This window comes from Erithacus rubecula, assembly GCF_903797595.1.
Source record: "Erithacus rubecula genome assembly, chromosome: 3".
NCBI lineage: Eukaryota > Metazoa > Chordata > Aves > Passeriformes > Muscicapidae > Erithacus > Erithacus rubecula.
In genome coordinates, this window is record NC_136689.1 from 112,111,073 (window position 1) to 112,138,761 (window position 27,689).

General features: G+C 39.3%; 1 protein-coding gene across 1 annotated transcript in view; it reads right to left on the bottom strand.

The window, feature by feature from the left end:
* Positions 1-20,620: 20,620 nt before the first annotated feature.
* Positions 20,621-27,689, bottom strand: part of CA8 (carbonic anhydrase 8) — a 50,266-nt gene continuing 43,197 nt past the window's right edge. Inside the window, exon 9 of the mRNA XM_079299735.1 lies at positions 20,621-22,809. The gene's annotated coding sequence lies outside the window, so the exon portion shown is untranslated. The remainder of the gene's footprint in view (positions 22,810-27,689) is intronic.

The following is a 27,689-nucleotide window of genomic DNA, read 5'->3' on the forward strand; positions in this document are numbered from 1 at the left end:
TTTTAACTGATTCTTAAATTGATTTTTCCTGTCACTATTACTAGCATTGATCCAAGTAGAAAAAATTTACTTGCAATTTTCCATAGTAGATCATTTTAAAAGAGTTATGTAGTTTGGGCCTGAATGCCACATGCAGTAATTCATAGAACAGCAATCCATATGCTACACATCTCTGTTAATCTGTCAAGTGAAAATGCTAAACCAGGAACAGATGAGAATGCTAGATTTATTATGACAATGTATTTTGGATGCCTTCTTTGCTTTTCTCACCTAAAAAATTCTAAATTCTAGATACTATTCTTTGGTAAACACTTACTCATTATTTCCTGTTCTTTCCTGGTGAAGATTGATCTGCTCTCACCAAGACTATCAGCAGACTGCTCAAATTACCAGTTTAGTATTCACTAAAGGACATCCTTTAAGTAATGCAATACCTAGTACTGTCTCTAAAGAAACATAAATTAATTGAGTAGATGATAAATACAAAGGTAAATCTGCCTGGGAATAGATCTGAAAGTATTGCCAGTATTGCTTTAAACTCTTGTTACAAATTTAAGTTACAGAAAGGTGAGCAGAATAGCACCAGAAGAAATTTCTGGCTCACTCAGGCAGACAAAATTACTTAACTTTAAAATCTGAGTAAAAGCATGAGTATTGGTGGCTGCATCAGTGGTTGTGTCTGGCAGAAGTCAGAAGGGCACACATGCATGTGGGTCAAGCAGCTTCCTGTTCTTATAAAAAGTTAATCTTGCTATAGATTATGTGAAACAAAAAGGATATGTGTTTTTCCTTGCAGCAGTTATCCAAGAAGTCTTCTCTTGCCCATCAGAAACCTGTAGGATCCTGCACTTCCTCTCATGTGCCCAATGTTTGACTTATTCATTTTTGTAAAAAATGTAGTTCTTTTTATTGTTTTCAGTTCAGTCTCAGTTTAAGGAGACAGCAACATCCTAACTGAAGAGATAAACAGTGCTGGTCTTTCTGAACTGCTTGTCACCATGCAGTGAAATTAACAAGGCACATGTTGACAATTTAGATTTCTCACTCAGCTTTTCACTAAGCCATTCACTTATCAGGTGCTGATATGCCTGATTAAGACCCATTGCAGTTCCTGTGATGACTTTTAGACATACCTTCACTTTTCCATCCATCAAGAGAGTGAAGCTGTACTTCCACTTAGTTCCTTATCAGTCAGTCATGGCTGCAGGCTTTATTAATGCAAAATAATTCTCTCATCCTCTTGTCTCCTGACATCACTTTCCCCTCCAGTTTAATGGTGGGAAGCAATGAAGTAACAGCACAGATATAGTGTGTGTCAGATAATCGTGGTAACTACCAGGCATCCAGATCATCAGGCCTTTCACTGAAGGAAATAGAATTACTGATATGAGAAGGCTGATATCAGATGAAGATGCTTTGTCTAGGAGAATCAAAATGAGCTTTTACAGGTTAGGAAGAAAGATAGCTGATGAAAGTGCACACTAGAGAACACCTATAAGTCTGCTGAGGAATATAAATAAAAAAACAAACAAATAATGAAACCAAATGTCAAGATTTATACACAAATTGTTAGCAGCTTTATGAAGCCTACCTATGGAGTGATATTGGAATATTGCTGTATATCCATTCCACAGCCATTTTTCTTGACATTTTTTTTCAAATAAATAAAGCTCTTTTTCTAACTCTTAGCATTAGAGGCATACTTAAATAATAGCTTTTACTAGAAATAGGTATTTCTCGATGAAAAATAAGACAACAGAACATTAGATTCCAGTTCAAACACTCAGAAACCAGAAAATTCTGAAATTAAGTATACTAGGAAGTGGTTCTGAATTCATTAATTACAATAAGCACATAATATTCAATTTTAAAACAGCAATTGTGATGTAAATGATGTATACCAAGACAATTTTTAAAATGTCTTTTCTATTATTTGTATTTTAAGATACTGAAAAGTTTGGTATAGAGAACGTCCATATTTTTATTAATATTAAACATTTGAAATTTTCATGGGTATTTCAGAATCCAGGTCTGCTAGTAATCAAGTTATACCTTGCACTGCTTTATTCATACCCCATTTTTACTTTTTACCCATTTACCCATTTTATTTATCCCATTTTTATGCTAGAGAAGTCCATGACTGAAAGATCTTACCCAGTGGAAAGGATTCTTTCTGGAGTGGGTCTTGAAGAACAGCAGTGCATGGAATGGAGCCATACTGGAGTAGCTGGTGAAATATTGTATCCCACTGATGGTTAGACTCTATCCCATGGAAGGGCCATCATGTTGGAGGAGAAGAGTATAAGAAGGAGCAGCAAAGAAGATGATTTTTGAACTGATGGTAACCCCCATTCTCAATCCTCCAGTGCCACTCAGGAGGCAGAAAGAAGCAGAAGAATTGTGTGTGAAATTGGGACTGGGAAGATGGCAGGGGAAGAAGGGGACCACAGGGGAAGAGTGGGCTTATTTTTTGTTTTATCCTGTTCTTAGTTGTAATTGAATCACATTATTTTGCAAAGTCAAGTATGTTTTGCTAAGACAGTAAAAGGGGAGTGATGTCCCTCCCCTTATCTCATTCCGTGCACTTTTTCTGCCCCTGATGAGGTAGAAAAGTGATCGAGCAGCCTGGCTGGCACCTGGTGACAACAAACCAAGGGATCCGTAGATAGCTGCTCAAAATGAAAGGCAACAGATTGTCACTAAAAGCAAAATAGGTCAATAAATCTAACTAAGCCTGATAATCCTCCATCTAATTTGGTGAGTTTTGCTAATTGATTTCCTTCAACTTTCTTTTCTTTTTTCCTTTTTTTTTTTTTTTTTGTCATGATATAACACAAAGAAAAAAACATTTATGTTTGTACACTTGAAATACTGGATCACCTAACAGGATAAGCCCCAGTGCCCAGATTCCCAGCTTGAAGGAAACAAGAGAAGAGATCTGCATCAGCACACAGAGGCTTGGGCTACAATATTAGAAAAATTACAACAGGCTGCATAAACTTCCCTTAGGAAAGGTTTAGGACAGCTGATCCCTGTGAAGAGGTAAAAGATGATCTCTGGAACGTATTTTCAGCTGTGTTTCCTAAGATTTTGGGAAATCTAATGATAACATCCATTTCTATGAAACAATGGTTTCAGAAGGTCAGTGAAAGCCTAAAAGTGAAGATATCATCACTGGTGAATGATATGACTACTGAAAATCTAATCTGCAGCCAGCCTGCAACTCTCCAGCTCTTCTAAGTGAACATTTTTATTTAATTTCAGCTACATTTTACTTTCAAAACTCAATTCACCCACAGTTAAGTAGCTCACATTCTAGGTTTGTAAATATCTTGTCTGGTAAATGCAGGAGAGATGCTGGCAGCAAGCATCCACCTTCAATGTTTTGATTAGTTCTGCTTGGCTGTATCATCAGTTGACTGAATGTGAGATTGTGCACATTAGATGGAGTAATGTCTTTATGGTGACTTGGCAATTATTTAACCACTACATTGTACCCCATCTTTCTCAGATAAATAAAACAAATCTGTCATTATCCATCCAGAATATGAAGGAGTGATTACTGCATACATATAATTAATAAAAAGACATAATAACACACTTTTAATATGCTTCAGGTTGAACTTGCAAAGTAACATTAACTGTGGAAAAAAATTCAGCAGACATTTTGGTTTTCAGGAAGAACTGTTCAAAAGTGCTCAGAGTCTGATGGATCTTGTAGATATTCTGAGTCTCTAAATCAGGCCCCACCTACTGATATCAGTGGAGGGAAGGAAAGGATGAATTCTGAGTGTTTCCCTAAAAAGCATGCAGAGCTATTCAGTAACTTGTAAAATACTGGGATTTTTTTCAAGGGGTGGATAAACTAGTTCTTCAAAATTGCTGGGTAGAGTGAGACAGACCATGACTCTGTCACAGCAATCAGAACATTACTCTGTATTCCTCTGTGCTGAAAAGATATACAAAAAATAAATTGTGGGTAAAGTATGATATTTTTATTACATTTATGTGTTGACCCAGTTGAATTTTAAAGGTCCCTCCCTTTCAACTAAACAACTCCGTGATTCTATGATTTCAGCAGTGTATTCACGCTTTTTCTGAATTCCTTTGCAGATAAACCCTTGAGCCTGGAAGGTGTGCTGGTTCTAGGAAATCAGGCAAGCAGGGATAGTGACTGTGTCACTGAGCCACCTGATTTGTAGCTGAGCTGCAGTGCTCACCTTTGAGATATCTGATCACCAGATGAGGAGAGGAGAGAAGCTTCTCCTAAACCAAGTTATTAATTGGGTGTATAGGGAGACTGACATCTCAAATTTGATGTGTTGGTAGGGTTTGTCCTGTCTCTTTCTTCCTTTCTTTCCTGTTTACTTGCATTCTCAGGCCATAATTAAAGCATTGATTGCAATAACTTGGGGTTCATAGAGTACTGATCTAAATGCAGAAACTGTTTTCTGTGTTCAAGTGTTCATTCTGTATCAAGTGTTCATTCTAAAGTGCTGAAAGGACTAATCATTATCTACATTAGGTTTAACTTATCTGGTCCATCTTTCATCTGCCTACTGAGTTTATTAGGATTTCATAATTGTAAAGGAGCTTATTTAATCAATTTTGTTAGAATTGTCTAAAAATGTTTAAACTTTTCATACCCTTCTTTTTGATCCATTGTGACAAAATAAGACAGATGAGTTCTAGAAAAACACATCAATATTTTTAATAATCTTTTAAAGACAACAGTCTTCAAGTGTTTGAGTGCCTACAGCAGCTGTAGATATTCAGTCACTGTGTGTAGGTGGGCTCCCAGGCTGTGCACAGGCTTGCTAAAGACGTGCAGACATTACCTGTGCTCCACAATCCTCCTTGTGTGTAGTTGCCTGGAGGATTGGCACTGTGTCTCGTGTCTTTGAGAAATGCAAATATTTTGGGGGGAGGGGGAAGAAGAAAAAAAAAAAAAAAAGAAAAAACAAGGGTATATTGTTGCTTTAAAACTTTAGAATCTGGCAGAAATATAACTAAATACTTCCCTCTTTGTCAGTGTTCATTTTAATGCATTTTTGGAGATGTGGCAGCAAATTAAAGTCAGAGAGATCAGTGCAGTTGGAAATATTTAATTTTCACAAAGTGGAAGTACTGGGCTCCCGTGGAGTCCAAAAGCCTGGAGTTAACATATAGTCCCCAACTTTGCTTTCATTTAAGTCATTGGCAAAATTCCCATTGACTTCAAGTGAAGTAGCATTGGCCCAGTTTCAAAAAAGGAGTATTATTGGGTTTAACATTTTAAACTCACAAACATAAAGAGCAGTCTTAACATTATCGTGATTGAGAATTTTATTTTCAAGTGTATTTGACAGTATAGTCAAACAAAGAAATGCAGCTTATCATTTAAACTTTCAGATTGATAGGTTGAGGAAAATGGGAACTGCTTTCAATTAAATAATGCATTGAAAAGTATCAGGACAGAATTGGCTTTGACAGACAAGAAATACTCATTTTCTCATTGTAGTCCATTCATTGGTTTATGGCTCCAGAATCCTCAAGCAAATATCATAAATCCGCATGACATCCTTGTGTGTTCTAGCAGATGTTGTATTTGAGTCCCAGAGTCAGCTGAAAGATGTGTTAAAACTCATGTAACCAGGCAGCTTCCTGTCAGCCACCCATCTGAGAAGTCTCAGAAGCTCTAGCAACTACAGAGAGGTTTTGGATGAAGTTACAAACCAGAAATTGGCTCCAGATTTGTCCACTACAGAGGAGAAGACTATGTGAAGTACAGCTGAAATCACCCACAACAAGATAATCAAAAATGCTTTTGAGATTTCTGACATTACAGCTGTGAAAAAAATCGGTTTTAGGGGCATGTGTGGAAATACCAGAGCTAAGAGCATTGCCAGAATTAAAAGCTGCTCTATCCAGCTCTGTCTGCACTGTTCACTGAGTGATGGAGTTTCTCAGACATTGTCCTACCTGTTGCATCTTGGGGGTTTTGCCTATTCTTCAGTTGCACAAGTGACAGCTCTTGGCAGACACTGCTTAAAATGAAAGAGCATCAGAGTGCCAGGTACTCCTGAGTACAGGGAATTGAATCCTGTTTTGAATGTAGGGAGAGTTTAACGAGAGAGGAGGGGGCTGCAGGACTCCTGACCCCTGCTTGAAGGCTCTTCTGGAGGATGTGGCTGTTTGAGGCTCAGGTGCAGACTCCAGAGGTGTGGGACTGCTCAGCTGGGTTCATGGTAGCAGCAAGCAGCAATGACTTCATCACAAGGAATGGCTTGACTGGACCAGGCATGCCTGGCTCTCCAGACTCTTCACAAAAAGGGCTCTCAGAAGGAGCTTCTGCCCCAGCCTGTCCTGTGGAGCCTCTGGTGTCTGTTTACCTAGTGTTTCTAGCTGTAATGACTTGTTTGGGGTACAGCTGGGTTCAGAGGATCCTGTATCCAGAGGATGCTTTTCTCCCTACACCAGCATGCTGGAGACAATGAGTCAATGGGCTCTGAGGAGTCAGTCAAGCTCTAACAAAAAATACACTAATATTGGAACTGTTTTCTTCCTCTATGCCTTAGATGTTGACTGGGTTCTGTTTGTTCAGTTATGAATAAGATTTCTATGGTGTGTTTGGTTTCCTTTTGTGCTATTGAAATAAAGGAAACAGAAAATTCAAAGGCAGTCAAGAGTTGCAATGTTATATCCTGACTTCTTAGAGCTAAGGGATTTCAAAGAAAATACTGTGAAAAGCTTTAGATGGTGGCTTGTGTACTGGATGGGCCAAAGTGTGAGCAGGGATTTGGGCTGCCAAGAGCTACAAATTCCCTGTTTGCTTTCAAAGAGATGGGGGAGGAATGACTTCCTACTTTCAGAAGTGATCAGGCACTTGATGTGTTACAGGTCTGCCAGAACCCCTAGCAGTCATGGACAGATACTTAACACTGGCCACGAGAATACGAGAGTATGAAAAAGTTCTCAGAATTTGCTTGTTTGCCATTAGAAAGAAATAAAAAGTACTTTTCTTATAATTGGATAATGAATAAACAAATTCACTGCAACATTCAAACTTCCCAGCACTTGGGAGTGGAGTTCAAATTAAGTGGATTAAGTGACTAGTGATTGTAACAATAACTGAAAAAATGTATGATTGGTCAAAAAATGAACCCTAGCACACTGACTGCTGAAAGAACATGATTGTATTTACAATATGGAAAATGAACATGTTCATCCACTGCTCTCTACCACAGCAATTGCAGGTGTTGCAAACATTGTAACTGAAAGGAAATTATTCTGCTAATTTTTATACTGACAAACCCATTCAAATAAACAATAACTGCAATTTACCGTGTATCCAGAATATTTCTTCTCCAAAGACATCAACAGAGAGCAGGGAATCTTTCCTTAATCCATCTGGTTTTGTATTTGTTTATCATAATACAGAGGGGTCGTGCTCAATAAACAGGTTGTTTTAGAAAGTTAATAACTCCTGAGTTATTTGTTGAGACTTGGTGCCTAAACAAACACAGAGACATAAATGAGTTGGTTCCAGGATGGGGCCATGACCACATAACTCAGTTTGTAGTCCAAAAAGATAAAACTCCTGTAAAGCATTATCTTTATTTCAGAGTGTGATGGTGAATAATTTTAATATCTGTTTTTCAAGGCTTGATTCTCTTCCACTAAATGGGATGTTTTGTCACTGAACCAGACACTGAATGGTCAGTCAGACCATGAATGAAGCTTAAAAAGAGCTAATGCAGAGTGAGTATTCCTGAATGTTTTACAGCATTATACACTTTTAGAATATACATTTTGAAGTGTACCTGTGGCTTCCTAGAAGTATTCAGTGCCTGTAATGACAGGGAAAATTCCAGGGTGAGATTGACTTTGTTTTTTCCAGTTAAAAGTGTATACTTTCTTGGTGACACAGAGTATAACCACTGAGAAATTTTTGACAATTGTCTTTGAGAAGATGACAGATCTTTCCCTAAAACACCAGTTTTAAATACTGTCTCATTATCTACAGTTGATGCTCTCACCATTCCTTTTTACACCATTTTTCAAATGGCTTTTGAGTCAGTGCCTCACTCCAGTAGCCATTGTCTCTTTGAACACTCTGTTCTGCCTGGTGTCTAAATTGCTGACTTCCCCAGATCTAGAAGATGAATTACTGCAATGGAAAATATTCAAACATCAAAATGGCTGCTGTCTTTGATAGAAACTCCCTTAAATATTGGAAGTGGCCTAGGCTAGACATTCCTAGTATTAGCAATGAATTAGAGAAATCAGAATTGTGTTTACCATTTAATATGTTAAACACTACAGAGCTGGGATAAATGCATCAGAAAATACAGTGTGTAACTTCCTTACCTCCCTCTCTGTTCTCTTTTGCAAGAACTGTTGTTTACACTGATACTTCCTGTGTTGATACAGAAGTTATGCTACCTCTGCTGGCAAATCTGGCTATTTTAATCTGTTTGTGTTTATGTGTTGACACAGCAAAAAATGTGCATGGTACATCCTCTGGTGGTAACACTTGGAAACATCAGTCGGGTGCACAAGAAAACTGACTCCAGTTTCTGCCTTTGTGTATTAGAACTGCTTTTCCCTGTTTAGACAGAGAAAACATAGTGGGCAAGAGGGGTCAAGGGGAGTTGCTGGAGAGGAGAACACCTTCATCCCAGGCTGGGCTGCCCCAGGATGGGGTCACAGAGCTGCTCACCATAAGAGTTCAGAGGGCTCATAGCATAATCATCTTTTTCACCCCTCCATGCCATCCTGCCACCTCAAACAGTTTTTTTTATGGAGTAGAAGCAAAACTGTGGAAGAGGTTGGCTGTGGGTTTTTTCCTCATGCCCAAGGAAACTGCAGCAGCCCTTTTGAAGCACTGGCACTCAGACAGGTGAAACCAAGGAGGAAGGTACAGGTGACTCCCTGTTTTAATACAGGACTATTGAAGCATTTTCCACAAGGATGGATGAACCTGACTGAGTAGAAGACGTGCGCCTGGCCTTTGAGAACCAGCACCATGAGGTCTCCCCACCTCTCTCTTTGCTGTTTCATCCCAGACTGCTCAGGCAAAACTCTTTCTCACCACTAGAAGCCAGTGAGCTGCTTGATGTCACTTATGGATTCATAAAGTACACAAGGAATGAAGAAAGAACTATGAAATAGGTGTGAAATTATATTAATTTAAAATCGGCTAGAACACAATCATATGAAGAGCATGTGTAAATAGCTCTTTTTCTGATTGGAAGGTTTTCTGTTTTATCCAAAGCATAGTTATTTGCTTTTTTTTTTTCCTTTTTATCCTTTTAACTTCAGGAGATGGGCAACATACTAGAGGTTTTACTATTCTACTTTTCCGTCCAACAACAAAGGGGGATTAGTTACTGTTTAATCAGCTGCTTTAGTACCAAGACTTGTGGATGAGATCCATGAAATTAAGTTGTGCAGGTTTTGCCATTCAGCAGAGTTCAGAGTACCAATGTCAAATTTCTGTCTGCCAAGGAAAGCCCCATGAGGGAGGCACAGAGATCAGGAAAGAGGGAGATCAGGAACCATCAGGAGGTGATACCAGCTGGGATCAGTAGCATCTGGTGTTCACCTGCATCACAATCCTCAGGTGGGATGGTGGTTTCTCTGCACTACAGAGATGACAGACACAACAAAACTAGGAAAAATTTCTGGTGCAGAAAATAGTGCACATGAGCAACAGGCTTTTTTCAGAGGACAGGAATGTCAATAAATGCAACACACAGCTTTAAGGCAGGCAAAAGGCTGTTAGGCACAGAATAAATCTCTGTGTCACTGCCCAAGGGCACTGCCATGTCTGTCCATCCCCAGGGAGGTGCCTGATATGGGACAGTGTCGCTCTTGCCCCTGGCTGATCCTGGATGATATTGTGGGACAGGAGCTCCTGGCAGGCCCAGCCCTGCCACCCCAGGGAGCTCTCATGGTTCCCTCCTGCACTGCCACACCCTGAAGGACCCAGGAGGGATGGGGACAAGGCAGGGGGACAGGGGGACATAGTCACTGCAGCTGAGTGCAGTTAGCCTGGAGGAAAAGCTTTCTGAGGAAATGGGGAAGGCTCACATGGGAAGATCTCTAAAGCAAGTTATACATGTACCCATCAGCTACTCTCCCCTCAGTGCTGGGATGGGACAAGACATGGCAGCTCAGCATCCCTGTGTCTTCACAGCAGCAACAGGCTCATGTAAGCAAGGGGAGACTTCCCCTGGGAGCACATGCTTCAAGGTGCCTTCACCCCAGGAGGGCACACAGCAGGGTGGATAAAGCTTTATTTTGGCTACCCCTTGATGCCTGTTCATCAGGGAATCAGAAAGGACCCAGCAGTTCTATTAAGTCTTCCAGCTCAAGACCTGAGCACCTGGATACAGCAGTGAACCTTCAGACCTCTGTCAGGTGGCCCTGCCTGTGTCTTCCAAAGCAAATGTGATCTCATTGCAGGTATCCTTGAGCCCATATATTTCTAGCCATACCATCAGTTCTCTTTTTTAAGACTGACAACACAGTTAGGCAGAAGCAAATCCATTTTGTAGGAACTTTCTGTGAATAATCAATATTTAGTGCCTGCAACTCTAATACTGAATTATTTATTTGAGAATTTAAGTATTTGAAAAAATATCAAAGTCAGTTGTATGCTGGGCTGCATCAAAATCAGCATGGCCAGCAGGTCAAGTAAGGTGATTCTGTCTCTATAGTTCATTTTTGTGAGAGCCCCACCTTGAGTACTGCTTCCAGGTCTGAAGTCCCCAGCACAGGAAGGACAATGACCTGTTGGAGCAAGTCCAGAAGAGGCCACCAAAATGATCAGAGGCATGGAACAACTCTCCTATGTGGAAAGGCTGAGAGAGTTGGAATTTTCTAGCCTGAAGGGAAGACTTTAGGATGACCTAACTTCGTCTTCCATTTCCTGAAGGAAGCCTATAAGAAAGACAGAGACTATTTACAAGAGCAAGTAGTGACAGAGCAATGGCTTTAAACTGAGAATAGGTTGATATTAGATATTAGGCAGAAATCCTTTACTGTAAGGGTGGTGAGCCACTGGAACAGGTTGCCCAAGGAAGTTGTAGATGTCCCATCCTTGTAAATGCTCAAAGCCAGGCTGGATGGGCCCCTGAGCCCATCCTGGTTTAGTGAAAGGTGTCACTGCTCATGGCAGGAGAGTTGGAACAAGATGACCTTTAAGGTCCCTTCCAACACAAGCCATTCTATGATTCTGTACTTAATCAAACGGCATTATTAGAAGGTCAAACTATTAGATATTCTGAATACTAGAATATCTTACTACAGACCTGGATAGAGTGAAGCTTGTGCAAGTGTACAACAAACATGATGAGCAGGCAATAAATAACTTCCTGGCCATCTCTTACTGCTCAGACATGACTTGGGTGAAGTGGTATGAAGGGGATAGGTCCTAAACAGAGCTTTGAAGACATGAAGTATTTAGACCATCCCTACTGACTGTCCAGTACATAAAGAACATCAAAATAAAGTATTTTTTTGCATAAAAAACACACATTCTGGAGATCTGTGAGTTGAGAAAAGAGAACAGACACACATTTGTCCTGCAGCTGGAGCTGAAGGACTATCAGAAGTGAAAAAACACCCAGGAAACTTATTTCTGGGAGGTGATGTTTGAATGTGCACAAAGGTAGGTTGTTTACTAAATCAAAAATGGGACTTGGTCATTTTTGGAGAAAAGCATAAACACTTTGGCCAAATCCAATCAGTCGACCATCAGGTGCAATGAATCTTTTGCAATGAAGTGGGTAGAAAGTGATAAACATTTTTCCTAAGAAGTCCATATGTTCTATGTCTTAAACCTTCATATTATTTATTTATTGCAAACTTTTTAATGTAGAAAGATCTTTGTCACTCTCAGTTCATCCACAAAGAGTTTTCTGTGTCCCTGTTGGAAGTAGTGTTGATGGCTCTACACTTAAGACCTGTCATCTGATTTCAGTGTCAGGAAAGGTTCTGGATTTTTTTCCATCAATTTGTGCATCTGTCTTCCTTCTTAACTTCTCACTCAACTGGGCCCCTAATTGTATACCTGATCTGCAGGCATACAAATGAATAGGAAAAAATTCCATCTCACAAAGTTCAGCATTCAAGATTTCCTCTGGCAGGAATAAGAGCTTTTCCTTAGGTTGCTCTCTTTTGCAGCAGTAGGGGCCATGGTGCTCTCTTAGACCACATTTCCATCCTGAACCTGTCTGAGGCACAAGTCCTGTAAATTTTTCTCAAGCATGCTCTGAGTCCAGTGGCCAAATGCTGATTTCAGCTGGCAAGCAGCAGGCAATGGAGTTAGCCAGTGTGGCAACCACCAGCCACAGCTGTCTCTTATCCATGGCTGGTGCCTTCCTGCTCAGGGATCCAAGCCAAGACCCAGGCTGAGGATGGCTGTTTCAAAGCTAAGCAGTTTGCTGAGGTTCTGTGTGAAAGTGTGACTCTGTGTGCAAATCCCAGACAGGTGCTTCCCAGATGATGTGTTGACTGTACTGTCCAAACAACATTGTATTACTGGATGCTTCACATATTTTCTGCCGTGGGGGTCTTGATATTACAGGATGACAGAAGGATATTGAACACATTGTGGATTAATGAAGGAAATTTTATTGTCTGGGTCACTCAAGGATCAGGTGAAATTACCCAAAGGACTCTTTCTGGTCTTAATAGCAGGAAGTTCATTACTTTGCTGACATTAGTGTTACTGAGGCTGTAAATAGACAAGATGGTAAACCTGTTTTAAGATGCCTATTACAGGATCAAAAACCCTGTGGCCATATGACACAAAGCACTAAAACAACTTCAGTCTGTCAGTTCAAATTTGTTCCAAATATTTTGAATTCTTAGTACAACTTCAATCTGTCTTGACAGATCAGTTTTTAGCTCATCCTGCCCACTCTAATTTTATGCCGAATACACATCATCTGTTTACCCAGAGTTGGGATAAAGCCTGGCATATATCCACACACTGTACTCTGGCTAATTCATCAGAAATATGCCTGTGCCTCATTCACATTGGATTTGTACCACAGGCTGATCCAGGAGCACACAGATCTTATTCCATGGAAGCACAGCCCGCGTGAGGCCTGTTGACAGAAATGGTATCTGACAGAAAGAATCTGGGAGGAAAGTAAAAAGTATAAAAGCTGGAGGAAAGCTGATGTGAAAAAAGAAAAAAAAAAGAAAAAAAAAAAAGATATGTGACTGGAAAGGGTAATTAATTAATTAATTAATAAACCATAGCATGTGAAACAAAATATTTGAAAATCACACCAACATTGCAGGTAGTGCAAACATGGTTACACACAGTGCCAGATGTAAAGCACTGAGGATACAGATGAAAGGCAACTCAAGGTGAGGCAGAAGGTCAATGCAAGCTTCTCAACTTGATGAAGGAATTACTGGATGAATTTCTTTTATAAAGACCAAGCCTAATAGAGTGAACCTTTCCACTTTAATGTTGGTTGATGATAAATAATTGCCAGCCACTGTGGTGGTGCAGCCTGGTTGCACACACAGACTTGAGTGTATTTTTGCCACAGCTCTGAAGGCAGGACTGTGCTGCTGGCTACAAACAAGAACATAACAAGAAAACGAGAAGACTCTGTCTGGAGAAGGGGACAAAAAATCTAATTAAAATCGAATTAAAGACAAGGAGATATAAAACCTCACATGATCTCATTAAATTAGCAATTGAAAAATCCTTGAGAGCAGATTTAGACTTGACTCCAATTCTTGCCATGCTCTAGCCAAATGTTTTCCTTTTACAGGTCCAGCTGCTTTGATTTGGGTGACAATAGTCCTATCCCTGAATGTAGATGTCCACTACAGCTAAAATGCCAGCTGAAATTTTTTGCTGGAAAGGACACCATGGTTTGACTCTTTTCTCTCATTCTTCTGGCTGCCAGGGAAAGGGACAGGTATAAGGAAAGTGAGGGGAAGAGAGGTGCCTCTTCACCTGGTCTCTTGTTGCCCAAAATTGAATATATTTTTGGTTCTTTCTTCTTAGAAACTGGTAGGAAAGAAGCATTATTTTAATAATTTAAAATCAGTCTCATCTATGCCTAGATAAATTTGTTTCTATATGAAAACATTCCCAAAGTAATACTAGATTGCTCTATTTAAAATGACTAATTACCAAGAGGAGGTGTGTACTCCAGATCACAAAGTCTTCCTATTAAGAGCTGGTAATGTTACCACATATTGTCACTCTCTTCATTTACAGGACAACTGACAGATACTTTCTCAAAAACAATTCCTTTTGCTTTTCCCTCTCTTTGAGAAATAAAAACAATTACATAAAACAAATGTAAAATGCAGGTTGGCTATAGAGGAACTGGAGGCTCAATGAAAAGAGAAATTTAGATAATATAACAGAAGCCCTAAAAAACATTACTAAAACTGATTCAAATTTAAAATCTCAGTAACTTAGTGTATTCTAACTTAATCAAAACTTAATTGCATTTCAGAAAAGTTCTAAAAATATCAAGAAGGGCACTTCCTTTTCTTTCAGGTGGAACAAAGACCCATATTCCAAGAGCTTCATTGAATCCTTACTTTTGAGACCCTAAGATTGAGTACACATTTGTCTCAAGACAAATAATCTTCATGAAATAATTTCAGGGACTTTGTGAATTAAAAAAAAAAAAAATACAGTGAAGAACTGCACAGTCTAGAATTCCCATAAACAGCAACAGGATTCTGGTCTAACTCAAAATGAAGTAGCAATGACATTTTATTGGTTCCATCATTTCTGAAAAAGAGAAAAATTTCCTCATCAATCTGTCCCTAAGATTCACAAATTTGACACTCGCTATTAGGAACAGTGAAAGAAAGTTTCTGCAGTTTGTAAATGCAGGACACCTATCAGATCTTCTTTTTTTCCTTTTATGAACCCCAAATGAAAGTGGTACGTTAACCTTTTTAAAAACAAAGTTAATTTTGATATAACACTAACCACAATTGTGGGAATCAACTCTAAAATAAGAATGAATGCTTAATAATAGATTCAATTTTGTTAATGGGAAACTGAATGTATGAACTATTAACTTATTAACTTGCCAAGAGATGCAAAGAAGCATGGAAAGCCTTGAATGCCACTTAAAAATTTTTGGGAAAGGGTGAATACTCTAATATCAAATAGTACACAAAAAACATCTGTGCTTTCCAGCCTTAAATGTTGTGTTTGGGAAGGAATTCACAACAGCCAGGAAAGATGGCAGATCAGGAGAAGCAAGAGAAAGTTGTATTTTGGAACAACAAATAAAGGCAACATGCTTAAAGTGTGAAGAGGCCTTTGGAGAGAGGAGGAAGAGCTCCAATTCAAGGATTATAGGACACAGTTAATCTGCCTCTGTAGTGGTGCTCACTTGAGACACTGCAGGTACTGCCTTGTGTAAACCAGTAATTTTCACAAAACTTCACAGCCTTCACTTACTCCCATGAACTCAGATAAGAGGGACCTCTGAAGCTGGGTATCTAAACTCAAGCAGTATACGCTTTCCAGGCACTAGCAAAGGCCCTGAAAGCACAAGATTCTATTTTTTTCCCATCCTACTCTTGGCATTTCAGCACAGCCAGCACCTAGGAAGGGCTGCTGATCACTGTGCCCTGGGGAAACCGTGTGAGAAAAGTGTTTATGCCAAACAAGTCTGTAAACTACTGCCCATGCAGAGCATGCTAAGTCTGGGCTGTTCTACAGTGCAGGAAAATGTGTCCTTGTTTTAACACTGTTACTACAAAGCAAGCACTTGGGAGAATATCTGTGGGCTCACAGTGCTCACAGCTCACCTTAAATTTCTTAACAGCTCTGATTCCACTGAAATCAAACAGATGATGATCCATTTTGCAAATAACAGGCAACAAAAACTGGTGGGACTTCCTGAAGAATTGGAGCCTGCACTGGGACTTACTGTGCTCCTAAAATCACTGGTGGCCCTGCTGTATTTAATTTCTGGTATTTGTGAATTTTATCTGAATAGATGTGATCTTTACATATGGCCTAATCTATTATTTACTTTCCAGTTTTAACAGAAAACAGTAATTTTCAAACATTTAATTTTTCTTGCAGAGTATCTCTTTGCCCACTGATCCCTCCTTGGGCAAGGGGCATAGGTCAGAAAAAAACAGATGCCAAATTATGATACAGAGAGACACACACATCTGCAGATACATGTTTTCTTTGTTTGGTTTTAATGTTGGGGAACAAACCCTGCCTGAAGCTCTATAGTATGCAGACATCTAGTGGTTGGATAATATAATGCAATTAACACATCTTTACAGGACATCTGTAAAAATTTTGTGCCATCATATCATCATCTGAAGGCCTGATACCTTGGCTTCTATTAAAAACAGATTATTTGGCTCTGCAAGAACGTTTTTTTTCATTCATTACAGCCCTAGTCACAGGTATTTTGAGATGCTCTGGCCTCATATGTTTCTAGGATTCAATTTTAAATTGTGTGGAACTGGGGTGGTCAAAATGTAAAATCAGGAAGATTCAAAATGCTGCAGCACTTCCACTTAATCACAGCCTATAATTTCACACTGAGACTCGTGCATTTGGTAATCATTAGAGCACACAGCTCTCAGACTCTTTTGTGTTTGGTTTTTATTTTTCTCATGAGTAAACATCTCCTTATCTATATGAACTACTACATGTTTCTAAGCCATTAATAAATCTTTCAGCTACCTTTGGCTTGCATTTTTTTTTCTTTTTGCTTGGCTACATATAGGATTACCCAGCTAAAGAGACCAAGCCATTGCCAACTTACAGTCCAAGATAATGAAACTCACTTCATACAATAGTGCACCAAAAAGAAAAACCCTGGTATCTTCACAACATGAGGCTAAACATACATTTCCTAGAACTGCTTTATACCTGCTCTTGAAAATATTGCTGACGTGGTGTATCATACTCAGCAGTATGTGTTCACTGACTTATCACAGCTTTCATCTGTTTCATGCTCACCATTGTCAGATTTTTACATGGGAGGCACTTCAGAAAGCACTGTAGTGTATATTTATACTAAAGCCTAAGGGAGGAAATGAGTTTATGTCTATGTAAGATCATGTTGTTTTTTTCTCCATCTCAGACACAAACATCACATTTAACAATAAGTATTGGAGTTCCTTATGTGCTCAAAGCCCCAGCCTTCTCCAGTGCTTTATAAAAGAATGGACTTCGTGTTTTATTTCTTTACCAACTTCCATCTCAGGAGATGTGGAGGGGGTGGGAAGGTAACTCAACACAGGGAATGTGGTGAACAGCCAGGGTTTTGGATAAGGTTTGCTGTCCAAGGACAAGCAGCCAATTCCCTGTCACTGGTGGGAAAAGTGCAGGAGAGAAGCAGTCTCAGGGAATAAGGCTGGCTGGATGTGGCTTCTGATCACTGATTTGGGAGTTGGCTGTGGGTTAGTCAGCTGGTGTTACACAACCCAGAATGGATCACTTCCAACACAAGCAAGTTGAGATGGAAATAGAAAAGTAGTATTTCCAACCATATTCCTGCTAGTGAAAAGAAGAACACTTAAGGAAGTTTCTTAATGCTGTTTTTGCTTTGTTATCTTTATACTTTATTTTTCTTTGTTATTCAAGGCTTAAACAGCTCATTGTGTACTTTATACAGCAAGCTCTTTCCAAGTTCATCTAATATTTCCCTTCTTTTTACCTCATCTTCAGTTGTTTCTCTGATATTTGGGGAGAGGAGGCCTCTTTGGATGGAGGTCAGGCTCTGGGGAAGGCTGAGCAGAAGAAAAAAAGCTGCCACTGTCTCTGTAAACACAGCATGGGGAGAACACTGTGAGAAGAATTTGAAGATAACTAAACAGAAGAATCACAAAAAATTACCTAGCACTGAAAAGCAAACCTTGCATTAGAAGCAATTATCCCAACAAATCAGGGGGAAGACTTGAGAGGTGATCTGACTACTGAGTCAATGCTGGTATTTTAATTTGCAAATAAGCCTAAACTAAGGTGCAGCAAGTTCTCCTGACAAGGACTACATACATTGCAGGTCCATGTGAAGAGTCTCTCTCTGACAGGGCTGACTGCTGGGTCTTTTTCTTATACCTGGCACTATACTGATAATCTGTGATCAGAGTGGAATCCTTCTGCGACAGAGAAGTATATGCAAAGTGATTGCAAAGATATGTTTTTAATACACCTGAAGCATTTTAAAAAGTACTGTATGAGAGAAGGCCATGAAAAAGTAAATAATGTCTTCAGAGCAAGTCTTGAACAGCATTCAGTATAAAGGACTTGGGGCTGTAAAATGAATAACAGGGAAAAGGAAAAGGAACAGGACTTTAACATAAATTCCTTAAGCAAGGGGGGCAACCAAATCATACAAATGCCAACAGACATAAATTCCTTAAGCAAAGGGAGCAACCAAATCATGCAAATGCCAACAGGGCTGGTGAGCTGATGCTAGGCATACAGTCTTCAGGCTGAAATATATTAACTTTAATTAGAAGTTCTACAATTCTTTTTAAATTGCTTTTGTTTTAAAAGTAGTTGTTTTCCAAAGAGAAAAATACACACATATAGATGTGCTTACAATAGCAGCTACAGTTTCATAAATAAATATGCACATAAACCTTTCCAAAAGCATCCTGCATGGTCCAGCCTCAGGATGTGTAGTGGGTGCTTCTCCAGCTACCTGGCATTTCAGCAGGCAGCACTGATGTATAAAGAACACATCTCAAAGCAAACTCCCAGCTGATGATGCCACTGTGAAACCCACACAAGAAAGAAAAATCAGGCCAAAATCTGTACTTCTTCCATAATTCTCAACCCCTAGAGGATTTTCCCCTTTTTCTCTAGTCATCATTCCCTCTGAGATTCCCCCAATTTCTACAAGAAAGGAAGCTTCCCTTCATTCTCACTGGAATGGATGTGACAACCATGACAGGAATAGTTTGCCCAAGGCCATTACTGCACCAGTGCTGTGCCCACTGGTCAACCTCAATGAAGGTGAGTCTGTGCTCATGGTAGCTGCACCCTGGCAGGGTCTGGAAAATGGTGATTGGTGTGACTTCTTGTGAACCTGCATGTGCATGGATCTCCTCCCCTTGTTCCTTACGCAGTCTCAGCAAAATTCAGCTGGAATTTCTCAGTACAGTTATTTTTTCTTTGTGCTGTCCTGCTTTTAAGCGCTTTTATCTCCTCAGCAACAGTAGTCTTCAATTACTCTCTGAGAGTCAGGGACACAGATGAGTCAACCTTTAGGATGCAGACCAGGATGCTGCCAGGGACCACTCCTATTTCCTCTTAGGCTCATGTCCTACCTCACATCTGTTTCCATACACAGCCACTACCCCACGCTTGTCAATGTAATGTTTGGGAACAAGCCTATCCTTTAACCCACACCAATTTAATCCTGTTTGTCTCCCAGGTATATTTTGGGATCAGGCCTAGAATTTATTGGACCACCTACATATGACTTAATTTTCACACAAAGGAAAGGTGGGAGCCAGAGCAAAAGGCAGCTTTAGGGAGGCACAGTGTTTTCTAAGAAGATCCTCTAATTTGGATAAATGGGAGCCCAGGAACACAGCCCAAAGTGCAAAGCACATCATACCATGGTTTTAAGTCAAACAAAGAGTTTAAAGGCTCTAAATTTTTACTGAGAGCTCCAGAAAACTACAGAGGAAACTGAAGAACACATCACCTACAGATGGATGATCACTGACAAGATGCATCTGCCCCAATTCACCTTCCTTCTCTCAAGGGCTAGTTTTCTTCCTTCCAAATACCTTCCTACAGTTTATCAGAAGCCTGTGGAACCAGTTTTTGCCTGATGAAGCACTAAGTTGCTTCTAAGTATTATGTCATTGATTTCATGACCAACAAGTGTGCAACTGCTAAACATCTCTTGGAAACTTATAATTCACATTTCTAATAAATTATGCCCATTAACATTCCTCTTCAAAAATATTTCCAGAAAGCAAACTGATTCCAAATTTTAGTAGCTGTAGGCTTAAAGAAGAAATTAATAATTTGCGGCCTTACACTACCCTCAGAACCCTCTTATCAGTTTTTATGATTTCTTAAAAGTATTAATACAAAGGCAAGCATGTGGAACTCCAGTTGGAGAGTAGTAGTGCCTTGCCACACTCAATAAAACCTCTCATGGGTATAGTATAACTGAAATAATACACCCAGAGCCCTTCCTGAAAATTCCTCCATGTGTATTCCTACCAAAACCAGAAAGATTAATTTAACTTTTCCCAGCACACAAAAAATGTGGGTTGACCAATCTTTAATTAGAATGGGTCTGTTTTGTGAATGAATTTGTTGCTATAATTAGATTCAGTTCTTAAGACACAAAACCACTATAAGTATTTTTACCAGTAGGTTTTATTTTTCTTTCAAAGCCAAGCCAAGGAAAAAGTCTGACAAGTGTTGAGACAAATTTACTAACTTCAATTCCTCAGCAGTAGTATTTATATGACTAGAATTTCGCTGCATAAGGCAATGCTTGAAAGAACAGCAAACACAGGAAGGGAGCACAGGAAAGGGAAATAATGAACTTTTTGGTGGAGACATTACATCATTTGCTTCACAATGTATCTGTATTTCACAGTCACAAGAATATCAGCTAGCTCCAAGATAAGGAACATGTTTATTTAGAGAATAAATCTAGTTCAGATTTCATCATAATGTCAATATTTGCCATATTACTACTACAGTTCCTGTCAGTTAACACTCAGTAGTTAATAATATTCTGTATGCAAAGGGAGAAGATCTGAATGAGCTGTGCATCAAACCTGAGAACTGTCAGGTTTGGAACATGGTTCACTCCACTTTTGGGGGGTTCGTTCATTGCTGGGTACAAGGAGACAAGAACAGATCTTCACCTGGCAGAAAACAGGTGAATTTCACCTCACAGAGTTTAATTTTCCCAAGATTTTAGTACCAAACCTGACAACTAAGACAAATTATCAGGCTCCTGTCAAAAACTACAGACGGTCCAGCCAGGCCATGCAGCAGAGACTTCTCCTGGCCTGTGGTATGATGCTCATCAGTGGGAAGCCAGGGCCTGGTAATCAGGTGTTGGGGTTGGGCTCTGGCTGCAGCTGCTTGGGGAGTAACTGCTGAAGGAAGAGCAGCAGCAGCCACTGAAGCTGCTACATGCACATTGCAGACACTGCAGGTGGAAAGTGTGGTTTTGGCCAGCACTGAAATCTTGAACCCACTGTATAGGTAATGGGACTATACTTCATTAAATGTGGGCAGGAGATGGGGATAACCCTAAGAAATATAAGTTTCTCTAAGCCCAAGGAGCACCATGCTGATTGTTACTCTGCTAATCCAGATGAACAGGTGACCTCATGGTGGGCTGCTTGTTTTACATTTTCTGTGCATATATTGCAATGGATGCTACCAAGGCTTATTTCCAAAGGAAGCACATGTTTCTGCAGTGCACCCAGTTACACACACATCAAGTGATCAGCAGTATCTGGTCCTGCTCACCCTGCTCACATGCACTGTTGTGGGTTTGCCCTGCTGTTTCTGCTGCCCCTATACACATATGTATACACATAAATTACTCAGAGAGCTTGTAACTTGTTCTGCAGCAGTAGCTTTCCCCATAACCCTTGAAAAGCTGGATTAAGGATGCCATCTGACTTTGCATTTACCATTTCCTGGCAATGACTTTGTGACTGATGATTGATCTGCTCCAAGGGAGTGGCCTCCCCTTTGTGAGCCCTCAGTTTGCATCTTCATTGTGCCCCAGACTGGAAGTTGCCATCTGTGCCTCTGGGGTTCTTCCACTGGCACAGATCTCTACAATGTCCCTCATGCTACCACAGGGGACCTCACTAACAGCTATGGCTCCCACATCAGTGACTCTGCCCTTCAGATCTTGGTGCTTCTCAGGAATTAGAAGCTATGAGGTTGACTGGCTGGTTCAGACTACCCTTGCCTTATCCTCTCTGGCAGGTAAGTCATGTGTGGCACTCCCCATGCTGTGCAGTAAGTTCAGAACATGCAGAGTAAGTCCCCAGACCACCATCCTCAGCAATGTACAGAACAAATAAAACTGTCATAATTCACAGGAGAACAAAGACTGAAAATTTTCTGCCTCAATTGAACACTGTATTGCAAAGTTCCATGGCTCACCAAGTAGAAATTAATCCAGACAATTGAGTTTATTGTTACATTGGTTAATTTTACTAAGTTCCAAACTCATTTTTTTAGCAAGGTTCCTAGTAATGCAAATGTCATTGAGCTTTATTCAGATAAACCATATCAAGTGCACATGTTTAGCAGAGAAGTGCTTCTTTCTGCCAAAAAATTAATTTTAAATTTGCATAATACTCCTTGTGAACAGAGTTTTTCTTACCTTTGTAGAATGCATCTCTCCTCTACAGAAAATAAGGTTACTGACAGAACAAGAGATGATATGGAATAAAAATAAATCTAACATTCAAAACAACAATGAATATTTCTACATATTAGCATTCACACCAAGCTTACAATCAGTACTATTTGGATCACAGATGACTACTGAATGCTATGGCAAAGTAGCTATAAAAGCAACAATAATGACAATTTAAAAATAGTTGACAGTGTGAAATGGAAGATTTAATATGTTTTCTTCTTTTAATGTACAGCCCATTCCCAGAATTTCACTGGACCATGTGGACAGACCAACTGTCACAGCTGTCTATCAAGGCTGAATTAGATGAAGACAAACAATACGGGCTTTGTGGTTCAACTGAAGCAGCAGTCTCAAAAGTTTCCATTTCTCATCTGCGGGCACTGTGGGAGCATTGTCTTCCCCCTCTCTGAAAAGAGAATGGAACAATTATGTTACTGAAATTCCTCCACAGTGGGTCTGAAAGACTGTTTATGTCCAGCCAGGGAGACAGGGAAAACTAAAAGCTGGGATTTCATGAGAGCAGGTGGGAGCAGTTTCAGGGTATATACTTCAGTGACATAATGGTACTGATTCTTCTCTCCAGCGCTGCAAGATTTACTAGCAATGGAGGAAATGGCAGTAAAAATGCAAAGGTAAATGCAGTGGTAAAATTATTAATTCGAAACAAAGTTTTACAATTGGCTTTCTGAATCAGTCTGGTAATTGATTCTAACCTGGTGCTCATGGCAGTAAACTAGAAAGAAAATATACTGGCCACAGAGAACTTTTTACCATTTACTATTTTAGGGGCCTTACCAAATGAAGTGCTTAGTACTGAAGTGCTGAGTATGGAAGTCAGGTGGGCTCAAGGGATAGAAGGCAATCACCCAATTCCTCCTAATAGCAGTAATATTCATTAGCAGCATTAATCAATGCTTGATTTCATGCAAACACATATTCATGTGCTTTGGCATAACCTTAAGAATCCAGGTGCTCAGGTTGTCCCGGAGGTCTCAGTTCAGAAGCAGTGAGTATGACATTGTCTGACTGCTTCATTCTGTTGTACTAATAATTTCCTTTTTTTCTTTTCCCTGAGGTTATCCTAGTGCTAACAACCATTCAGTGTATACACACAAACAATCTGAAAGTGCTTGCAAATGGTCAAATGGTCACCTGAGGCTACAGTGCTTGCAGGAAGAGTGAACACATTCCAGAGAGTTCCCACTCTGGTCCTGACAGGGGAAGGAAGAGTAGGGGTTGTCAGTAACCAGCAGAGCTGCTAAGAAATCATGAGATAATTTGTGTTGTGATTTCCTCATACTCCCTGGTTATCACTCAATAGTCCCCAAAAGCCATGTTGTCTGGCAGCAGCATCATTTGATGGTCCACTTGAAGAGCTTTCTACCAGCTGCCTCCTAAGGCAGGCTGTAAGCAGCAGGTTTTACACTCTACATAACAGGACAGAGGATTCCCAGTTCTTCCTGGGGCTTGGTATAAGGGTGTAACATAAAAAAACAAAACAACAACCAAGTAGTAATAACAAGCTATTCTCCATCTCTGGAAAAAATCTTGGCATGTTTTTCAGTGGGCTACTGATACAAGGGTGCAGGAGCCAACCCCTCCCTCCCTGAACCGAACAGAAAGTTTCCATTTCTGTGGCCAGAAGGTATTGGATCAGTGAATAAGACTGAACAACCCAAGTGAGAAAGTTCAAAAGAAGCCAAAATCTTTGTATTTTTAATGTTCCATTTAGGTAAACTAATACTGTGACACAGTGACACTTCCTCAATCTCAATTAGTGCTAAACTAATTAAGAAAATTGTTTTACACACTGCAGTGAGTAGTACTTCTCTTCTTCCTTGGATAATCCCTAGTGCAATGTAACGGTGATTGAGTATCTAATTACTCTTTAATTGAATGCACATTTTGTACATTTTTAAGCTATTTCAGGCTTAATGCTTTTAGTCCAAAAGTCAAAGTCAGTGAAATTAAGTTGAACTGGGATTTGGTACCTATTGTATTAATGAATTACTTTTTGAAAGAAGCCTAATTATGAGCCAGTCTGAAGATTTCAGCTGTGTTTGTTACACAAATATTTAATGCATTGTCTGACAAAAAACTGATTGTATAAATTGGTAGTGTTGTTATCCATTTTTACCCTTGCTTATTCCTGTTTAACAACAACTTTCCTACTTTCTAGTGAACTCATCTACAGATCAAATAACTATTCCCAAGGAAAACCTCCCAGGATCAGTGCCATAAAGTGTAAATACCTATAAAGTCTGAGAGTTTTTCACAATACCCATGGTTTGAAAAAAAATTCTTAACAAGGTTAATCAAAGCTTAGAAATCAATCTCAGAATGCTAAAAAAAATCATTATTTTTCCAAGAAGATTTATATCTAATTCTTTCATATAAAAATTGTATACATCTATATTCTTCACAGAGAATCTTTTTTGTACAAAACTGGGACAAATGGAACATTATATATTTTATCTCAGAAACAAGGAGTAGAAGCAGGAGCAAAGATAAGGAGCAAAGCTGGTATATTTTTAAGAACCAAAGGTCCCAATGTTCCTACAGCAATAGAGAGAACATATTTAAAAGAGAAGATATGAGAAAACTTCAGTGAACAGGATTATTTTTCAAAGTCTTCCAGGAGTGTTGAGAAAGTGCAAATAAAGAGACTATGGAGAAATTAAATAGGATGACCACAATAACAGGTCCTTCCATCTGATAGGGAGGATGTCCCACTGCAGCAGCTTTAGGTCAAGATCAATACACAAGATAAAAATCTTTATTCTGCTGCTTAAAAATAGTCAATCTCCTTTCTGGAGAGTTTTTCCACCTCATTTGTCTTACCATATTCATTACCCCCCTTGTCTCACACAATGTCCTATTATTTCCTTTATAGAAGGATCTTGCTTTCTCCTCCTTAACATTACGATAAATCAGGAAGTTTAAGAGTTAAAAAAAAAAAAGCAAAATACATGGGAGGCAAAACCATACAACACTGACAAAACATTACCTTTTATCCTACACCTTCCTAAAAACAGCACCTGAAAGTACAGCCAGGTGTGGATTTAGAGTGCCTCAGGAAAGAGAACAGAGTACCTTATCAAACCTTATCTTTCTTGAAATGCTTTGCATTCCTTCCACGATAAGATTAGAATTAATTGAATCAATATCAAGTTTTGTGGGCATTTAGCTACATCTAGCTAACTAAAATACACCTTTGTTTGTCTTGAGCTATGGGGATGCATAAATGTTTTTTAAAAAATTTTACTGGGTAGCACTGCTCTGTCATAAACTCTGGTCTTATCCATAAAACATTGCTAACAACAGCTAGTGCTGACATTCTGTTTGTTGAGTGGTAAGCATCAGCTGCAAATACATTTTCAGTAACTTGGTAATTTTCATTTGTTATTTGTTTACAAAACATGTCTGTTTGCTTAGCGAGACTGTGCATATTTTTCAGTGCATTTTCTTTATCCACACAAAATAATCAGAATTAAAAATTCCAATAAGAATAAGGATTTGGGCTCACCTGGATCTTCAGTTTTAATGGAGTAATAATGTTCTGCTTAACTCTGTGTGATTTCATCCAGGTAAAACAGAGTGCACTTCCAGAGCCCAGTTTGTACAATATTGGTGAAGGAGGAAGTCATATTGCAGGCTCTCTTCTCTGTACTCTACAGACATATGTACCATATGTCTGTACAGTATCTTTGATATTTGAGAGCCTATTACATTATATTTTACATGCACTACTCTCTTTTTCTAAAAATGGGTGTAGCTTTATCAACAATGATTTCAGCTTCCCACTATTTTGACTCACCCCTAATTTGCAGTATTTTCCCCATAACTGAAAATACCATGGCAGAGTTTCAGTGTGTGTTCAGACTCAACTTGTGCATTGTGATTGCTAATAAACATGTTGTGAGGTTGTTTTGTATGACAGGCACTCTGGGCTCCTGGCTACATTATCAGCTCCCAAGCAGCAGTCTATAAACCATACATGGTTTATGGTAAGCAGCTGGGAATTATACTCTCAAAACTCTTTTTATGAAAAGCTGATGATAACAGTGAATTATGAATAGGAAACACTGTGTGATGCTGGTGGAAACTCACAGGTCACAAAATTTAGGAGCACTTGTCAGCATGAAGTACCTTATTTGAAGCATAAGCAGGGACCTGATTCCTAGACTACCTTATGACTATTTTAGCTTTGAAAAGGAAACATAGTAATCTTTCCTCCTTGCTTCTTTACATGCCAAGGGATTTCGGCCATTTTTATTCCTCCACAATTTGTGTATTTCTAAGAAGAGCTCAGTAAGGAATTTCATAAGGACAATTCCAATATGATACTAACTCTGAAAACTCAAAATTGTTTTCTTTCTCATTTAGGCTTGATCACCTGCTATACTGATGCTCTGGCCTGGACACATAAGTACCTACCACAGCAAGAACCAGTCTGTGACTCTTGGCTGCCTCTGGCTTCCAAGTCCCTACATATCAGAGGTATGTCACATAAGCAACAGAAGCAACAGAAGTGTTTTTTTAGTCACTTATTTGAATCACCAGCAGTGGGGAAAAAATTTATGCTGATATTACAGGTTCACTTGCAATTTCAGGGCACACCCTACTCCCTGTTATTGCAATGAAGCAGTGGAAAACAACCTCAAAAGGCACCTGTTTTTTGGAGCTTTTGGTTGCCTGAAAGCTCCAAAAGTCTTGTTTTGTTTCCAGTAGGCCTCTGGTTATGGTGTTTGACGCTATGTTCTACAGTCATGCACTCAAGTGTAAGCATGTTCTCAACAATGTTCTGAAGTAGCAGCAGAGGGTGGGGCACTGGACATAAGATCTTAAATACAGAACAATATAAATATAGATATAGAAATATAAAATAAATATAGATAAAATATAGATTAAATATAGAGCAATAGCCAGTTTTGGTGATAACATGAAGTTCAGTTTCTTTAAAAGACTGAAACTTAACAATTAAACCAATCACCTTTTAAGCACAAGTTAAACTCATGGAAACAAACAATGACCAATAAAAAAATCACTCACTTAGAAGAATCATAAATAATCATATTTCAACAAATCTAGGAAATTGGTGTTTGCATTTCTAAAGAACTAGTGTTGATAATCTTTGTGTTGGGTTGATTTGGGTTTTTTAAACAGGAAAATGATAAGAATAGTTGTAGTAGCCTAATGATGCATGGTTGCTGACAGCTCATTCCAGCTCTGGACCTACACAACAGGAAAGGATAAAATCCCCAAGTATTAGAACTTCTGCAGAGC